This window comes from Physeter macrocephalus, chromosome 6 (assembly GCF_002837175.3).
Source record: "Physeter macrocephalus isolate SW-GA chromosome 6, ASM283717v5, whole genome shotgun sequence".
NCBI lineage: Eukaryota > Metazoa > Chordata > Mammalia > Artiodactyla > Physeteridae > Physeter > Physeter macrocephalus.
In genome coordinates this window covers 42936835-42944405 of record NC_041219.1, presented here as the reverse complement: position 1 = coordinate 42944405, position 7571 = coordinate 42936835, and positions in this window count along the sequence as shown.

The following is a 7571-nucleotide window of genomic DNA, read 5'->3' as shown; positions in this document are numbered from 1 at the left end:
GGAGCGGCTGGGCCCGTGAGCCACGGCCGCTGAGCCTGCGCGTCCGGAGCCTGTGCTCCGCAACGGGAGAGGCCACAACAGTGAGAGGCCAGCATAACAAAAAAAAAAAAAAAAAAGCAACAAGGGAAAAGCAACAAATAATATACAAGGGAATCCTCATAAAACTATCGGCTGATTTTTCAGCAGAAACTCTGCAGGCCAGATGGGAGTGGCACAATATATTTAAAGTGATGAAAGGGAAAAACCTACCACCAAGAATACTCTTCCTAGCAAGACTCTCGTTTGGATTTGATGGAGAAATAAAAAGCTTTACAGACAAGCAAAAGCTAAAAGAATTCAGCACCAACAATCCATCTTTACAACAAATGCTAAAGGAACTTTTCTAAGGGAAGAGAAAAGTCCACAACTAGAAACAAGAAAATTATGAATGGAAAAGCTCACCAGTAAAGGCAAACATACCTACCCTAGGACCAGCTGGTTCCCTGCCCTTGGGTGATGAGAGGGGAGTATACTGCTGGGACACAGAGGGCATCCCCTATAGAGGGCCACTTCTCCAAGGCTGAGAAACGTAACTCACCCACTACATACATAAAAATACAAACAGAAATTTAAACAAAATGAGACAGCAAAGAAGTATGTTCCAGATGAAGGAACAAGATAAAATCCCAGAAGAAGAGCTAAGTGACATGGAGATAGGCAATCTACCCGAGAAAGAGTTCAGAGTGATGATCGTAAAGATGATCCAAGAACTTGGGAAAAGAATGGATGAACAGAGCGAGAAGTTACAAGAAATTTTTAGGAAAGATAAAGAACAACCAAACAGTTGAAGAATACAATAACTGAAATGAAAAATATACTGGAAGGAATCAATAGCAGAATAAATGAGGCAAAAGAATGAATCGGTAATCTGGAAGACAGAGTGGTAGAAATCACTGCTGTGGAACAGAATAAAGAAAAAAGAATGAAAAGAAATGAGGACAGTTTAAGAGATCTCTGGGACAATGTCAGATGCACCAACATTTGCATTAGAGGGGTCCCAGAAGGAGAAGAGAGAGAAAGGGCCTCAGAAAATATTTGACGAGATAATAGCTGAAAACTTCCCTAACATGGGAAAGAAAAGAGTCACCCCATGTTCAGGAAGTGCATAGAGTCCCATACAGGATTAACCCAAGGAGGAACACGCTGAGACGTGTAGTAATCAAATTGACAAAAATGAAAGACAAAGAGAAAATATTAAAAGCAACAAGGGAGGGCTTCCCTGGTGGCACAGTGGTTGAGAGTCCGCCTGCCGATGCAGGGCACACAGGTTCGTGCCCCGGTCCGGGAAGATCCAATAAAAAGCTTTACAGACAAGCAAAAGCTAAAAGAATTCAGCACCAACAATCCATCTTTACAACAAATGCTAAAGGAACTTTTCTAAGGGAAGAGAAAAGTCCACAACTAGAAACAAGAAAATTATGAATGGAAAAGCTCACCAGTAAAGGCAAACATATATTAAAGGTAGGAAATCATTCACATACAAATATATCAAAGCCAGTAATCGTGGTAGGAGGAGAGTACAAATGCAGGATATTTAAAATGCATTTGAAATTAAGAGATCAGCAACTTAAAATGATTTTATGCTATACCAAAACCTCAGGGTAACAACAAACCAAAAATCTATAATAGATATACACACAAAAAAGGAATCCAAACACAACACTAAAGATAGTTATCAAATCATAAGAGAACAAAAGAGGAAAAAGGAAAAGAAAGACCTATAAAAACAAATCCAAAACGATTAACAAAATGGCAATAAGAACATACATATTGATAATTACCTTAAATGTAAACAGATTAATTGCTCCAACCAATAGACATAGACTGGATGAATGGATACAAAAACAAGACCCATATATATGCTGTCTACAAGAGACCCACTTCAGATCTAGAGACATACAGACTGAAAGTGAGGGGATGGAAAAAGGTATTCCATGCAAATGGAAATCAAAAGAAAGCTGAAGTAGCAATACTTATATCAGACAGAATAGGCTTTATTTTTTTTTAATTTTATTTATTTATTATTGGCTGTGTCGGGTATTAGTTGTGGCACGCGGGATCTTCATTGCAGCATGTGGGATCTTTCGTTGTGGTGCATGGGCTCTTCGTCGTGGCACACAGGCTTCTCTCTAGTTGTGGCACGCGGGCTTAGTTGCACTGCGGCATGTGGGATCTTAGTTTCTCAACCAAGGATCGAACCCACGTCCCCTGCATTGGAAGGCAGATACTTAACCACTGGACCACCAGGGAAGTCCCAAAATAGACTTGAAAATAAAGACTGTTACAAGAGACAAAGAAGGACACTACATATGATCAAGGGATCAATGCAAGAAGAAGATGTAACAATGGTAAATTTATATGCACCCAAGATAGGAACACCTAAATACGTAAGGCAAATGTTATCAGACATAAAAGGAGACATTGACGGTAACACAGTAATAGTGGGGGACTTTGACACTCCAGTTACACCAATGGACAGATCATCCAGACAGAAAACTAATAAGGAAACACAGGCCTTAAATGACACATTAGACCAGACCGAGTTAACTGATATTTATAGAGCATTCCATCTGAAAGCAGCAGAATACACATTCTTTTCAGGTGTTCATGCAGCTTTCTCCAGGATAGATCACATGCTGGGTCTGAAATCATATCAAGCATCTTTTCCAACGGCAACGCTGTGATATTAGAAATCAACTACAAGAAATAAACTGCAAAAAACACAAACATCTGGAAGCTAAACAATATGCTATTAAACAACCAATGGATCATTGAAGAAATCAAAGAGGAAATCAAAAAATACCTAGAGACAAATGAAAGTGAAAACACGATGATCCAAAACCTAAGGACACAGTAAAACAGTTCTCAGAGGGAAGTTTATAGCAATACAGATTTACCTCAGGAAACAAGAGAAGTCTCAAATAAATAACCTTACACCGAAAGCAGCTACAGAGAGAAGAACAAACAAAACTCAAAGTTAGTAAAAGGAAAGAAATCATAAAGATCAGAGCAGAAATAAATGAAATAGATACTAAAAAAACAATAGAAAAGTTCAGTGAAACTAAAAGCTGGTTCTTGAAAAAGATAAACAAAATTGATAAACCTTTAGCCAGACTCATCAAGAAAAAAAGGGAGATCAATCAAATCAAATCAAAATCAAATTAATAAAGTTAGAAATGAAAAAGGAGAAGTTACAACCAACACCACAGAAATACAAAGGACCATAAGAGACTACTACTACAAGCAACTCTATGCCAATAAAATGGACAACCAAGAAGAACTGGACAAATTCTTCGAAAGGTATAATCTCCCAAGACTGAACTGGGAAAAAATAGAAAATATGAACAGACCAATTACAAGAACTGAAATTGAATCACTAATTTTAAAATTCCCAACAAATAAAAGTCCAGGACCAGATGGCTTCACAGGTAAATTCTACCAAACGTTTAGAGGCACCATAACACCTATCCTTCTGAAACTCTTCCAAAAAATTGCAGAGAAAGGAACACTTCCAAACTCACTTTATGAGGCTACCATCTTCCTGATACCAAAACCAGACAAAGATAGCACCAAAAAAGAAAATTACAGGTCAACATCACTGATGAACATAGATGCACAAATCCTAAACAAAAGACTAGCAAGTGGGCTTCCCTGGTGGCGCAGTGGTTGCGCGTCCGCCTGCCGATGCAGGGGACACGGGTTCGTGCCCCGGTCTGGGAAGATCCCACATGCCGCGGAGCGGCTGGGCCCGTGAGCCATGGCCGCTGAGCCCGCGCGTCCGGAGCCTGCGCTCCGCAACGGGAGGGGCCCCAGCAGTGAGAGGCCCGCGTACCGCAAAAAAAAAAAAAAAAAAAAAAAGACTAGCAAACCAAACCCAATCATACATTAGAAGGATCATGCACCATGATCAAGTGGGATTTATCCCAGGCGTGCAAGGATTTTTCAATATCTTCAAATTAATCAGTGTGCTATACCACATTAACAAATTGAAGAATAAAAACCATATGATCAGGCTTCCCTGGTGGCACAGTGGTTGAGAGTCCGCCTGCCGATGCAGGGGACACGGGTTCTTGCCCCGGTCCGGGAAGATCCCACATGCCGCGGAGTGGCTGGGCCCGTGGGCCATGGCTGCTGAGCCTGCGCGTCCAGAGCCTGTGCTCCGCAACGGGAGAGGCCACAGCGGTGAGAGGCCTGCGTACCGCAAAAACAAAAAAAACAAAACCATATGATCATCTCAGTAGATGCAGGAAAAGCTTTTGATAAAATTCAACATCCATTTATGGTAAAACCTCTTCAGAAAGTGGGCATAGAAGGAAGTTACCTCAACATAATAAAGGCCATATATGACAAACCCACAGCTAACATCATGCTCAATGGTAAAAAGCTGAAAGCTTTTCCTCTAAGATCCGGTCTTAAATGTAAGACTGATACTAGAAAAGTTCTGTATGAAAACATAGGCAGAACAACTCAGACATAAATTGCAGCAATATTTTTTGGTTCTGTCTCCTAGAGTAAAGGAAACAAAAACAAAAATCAACAAATGGGACATAATTAAACTTAAAAGATTTTGCACAGCAAAGGAAACCATAAATAAAACAAAAAGACAACCTATAGAATGGGAGAAAATATTTGCAAACGATAGGACCAACAAGGGATTAATTTCCAAAATGTACAAGCAGCTAATACAACTCAATATAAAAAAAACAAACAACACAATCAAAAAATGGGCAGAGGATCTAGACATTTCTCCAAAGAAGAAATACAGACGGCCAACAGGCACATGAAAAGATGCTCAACATCACTAATTATCAGAGAAATCGAATCAAAACTACAATGAGGTATCACCTCACACCAGTCAGAATGTCTATCATCAAAAAAATCTACAAATAATAAATGCTGGAGCGGGTGTGGAGGTAAAAGAACCCTCCTACACAGTTGGTGGAAATGTAAATTGGTACACCCACTATGGAGAACAATACGGAGGTTCCTTAAAAAACTAAAAATAGAGTTACCATATGATCCTGCAATACCCCTCCTGGGCATATATCTGGAGAAAACTCTAATTTGAAAAGATACATGCACCCCAGTGTTCATTGCAGCACTATTTACAACAGCCAAGACATGGAAGCAACCTAGATGTCCATCGACAGATGAATGGATAAAGATGTGGTATTTATATATGCAACGGAGTATTACTCAGCCATGGAAAAGAATGAAATAATGCCATTTGCATTATTTCATGGATGGACCTAGAGATTATCATACTAAGTGAAGTAAGCCAGACAGAGAAAGAGAAAGGATATCACTTATATGTGGAATCTAAAAAAAAAAAAAAAGAGAGAGAGATACAAATGAACTTATTTACAAACCAGAAAGAGACTCACAGACATAGAAAACAAATTTATGGTTACCAAAGGGGGAGGGGTGGGGAGGGATAAATTAGGAGTTTGGGATCAGCAGATACACACTACTATACATAAAAGAGATAAACAACAAGGTCTTACTGTATAGCACAGGGAACTATATTCAATATCTTGTAATAAACTATAATAGAAAAGAAAAAAGAAAGAATTTCTGGATGTGCCTGGGGGAGGGTGGGCAGGGGCTTTCCCAAGAGTCTGTTACAAGTCAGGGCCCCAGGGGAACTCTTCCCCATGGCTTGTGGGGAGCTGACCACTTCCCCCCGGGCCCAGCCAGCTTCCTCCAAGTTCTATGACTGGGCCGGTACCCATCAGGCCATCAGTGGTCATGACGCTGATGTTTATTGGTCAGTTCGATGTGGTGCTGGCCCCAGGCCTGAAGCCTCACAGCACAGACACAAAGAAAACCCAAAAGAAAATCTGCGAGGTGTGGGAAATTCAAGTGTTTCCTCGGGGCCTCATCTGCCTGGTCTCTGGAGGTTTCTGCCTGTCTGTCGGTCTTTGTCTAAGCCTCTCTGTCTTTTTCTCACACCTCTTTCTACTTGTCTGTAACGTGCTTTCCCTCTCCTGTTTCTCTGCCGCTTTTCTCCTGCCTCTTCCTCTCTGCATCTCATGCTCTCCAATCTTCTGTCACCCTCTGTCTCTGGTTCTCGCCTCTGCCTCTTTTTCTCTTTCTCTCCCAACCCCCTCTGCCTCCCTTCCCCTCTGCCCTGTCCTTCCTCTTCTCCATGCCTGCCTTCCTCTCTCTCCCCTTCTCCTTTTCCTCCCTCCTTCCTCCCCCATCCCTGCCCCCTCTCCCCAGGAGCTCCTGTGCAGAGACCCAGCCGGCCTCTCTGAGAGACAAGGCTCCCCAGGGGCCCAGCAGGAAATGCAGTTTCCCCTCTGACCCTGTCAGCTGGCCTGGGGGGATGCAGCATGCCTCCCACCCGCTCCACTCAGGCAGCCTGTGCAGCCTCCCGGGGCTCAGGAGGGAGGATCTCACTTTTGAGGGGCTCTGAGGACAGCCTTTCCCAGGAGGGTGGAGAGCAGGGAGCTGGGCTGGGGCCGGGGGAGGAGGGGAGGAGAACCCCAAGTTCACTGAGCACCTCCTGGGTGTTGGCACTGCATCAGGGCCTGGGGGCGGGGGGAGCATCAATGGCTACAGTCCCTTTCCAGGAAGACAGAAGGACCCATGAGGGCAAGGAACTGGGGGGCGGAGTGGCACAAACCAAAGCCTGGGGGCAAAGAGTGTTCTCGGCAGAGCTGGGGCTTCCGGGCCAGCCAGGGGGAGAAGAGCCACCCGCATGGATTTGCACCGCTCTTAATATATTTTTACATCCGCTGGATGCCCGTTAGGAGAGGCGGTGTGGTGTGTTAGAAAAGGTCCAGGGGTCAGAGTCAGAGGTCTGGCTTCCGATTCAATTTCCACCTTGCTGCGTGCATGACCTTGGACATGTCCCATGACCTCTCCCAGCCTGTTTCTTCATGTATGAAGTAGGTGCAAAAGACCTGCTCACTGCAGTGTTACAGAGTAGATGGGGGGATTAAAGGAGGGGTTATTGGAGACAGCTCAGAGCCCTGACCCTTGAACCTCGGCCCCGTAGCCACCTCTTCTTTGCCTGCTGGGTACCCTCTGTCCAACTGTGGTGACAGGGGCATGAAATCCCTGCAAAATGTCAAGTTTGTATTTAGTGTCTTTTATAGGCTCTGCTCTGCACCTGCCCCCCTTTCTGATCTCCTAGTTTCATAGAGATCTTTTTTAAAAATTTATTTTATTGAAGTACAGTGCTTTACAATGTTGTGTTAATTTCTGCTGTACAGCAAAGTGACTGTTTTATATATGTACATATTCATACATATATTCTTTTTGTTGTTGTTGTTGCGTTACGCGGGCCTCTCACTGCTGTGGCCTCTCCCGTTGCGGAGCACAGGCTCCGGACGCGCAGGGTCAGCGGCCACGGCTCACGGGCCCAGTCGCTCCGCAGCATGTGGGATCTTCCCGCACCGGGGCACGAACCTGTGTGCCCTGCATCGGCAGGCGGACTCTCAACCACTGCGCCACCAGGGAAGCCCCATATATTCTGTTTCATACTCTTTTCCATTATGGTTTATCACAGGATAGTGAACACAGTT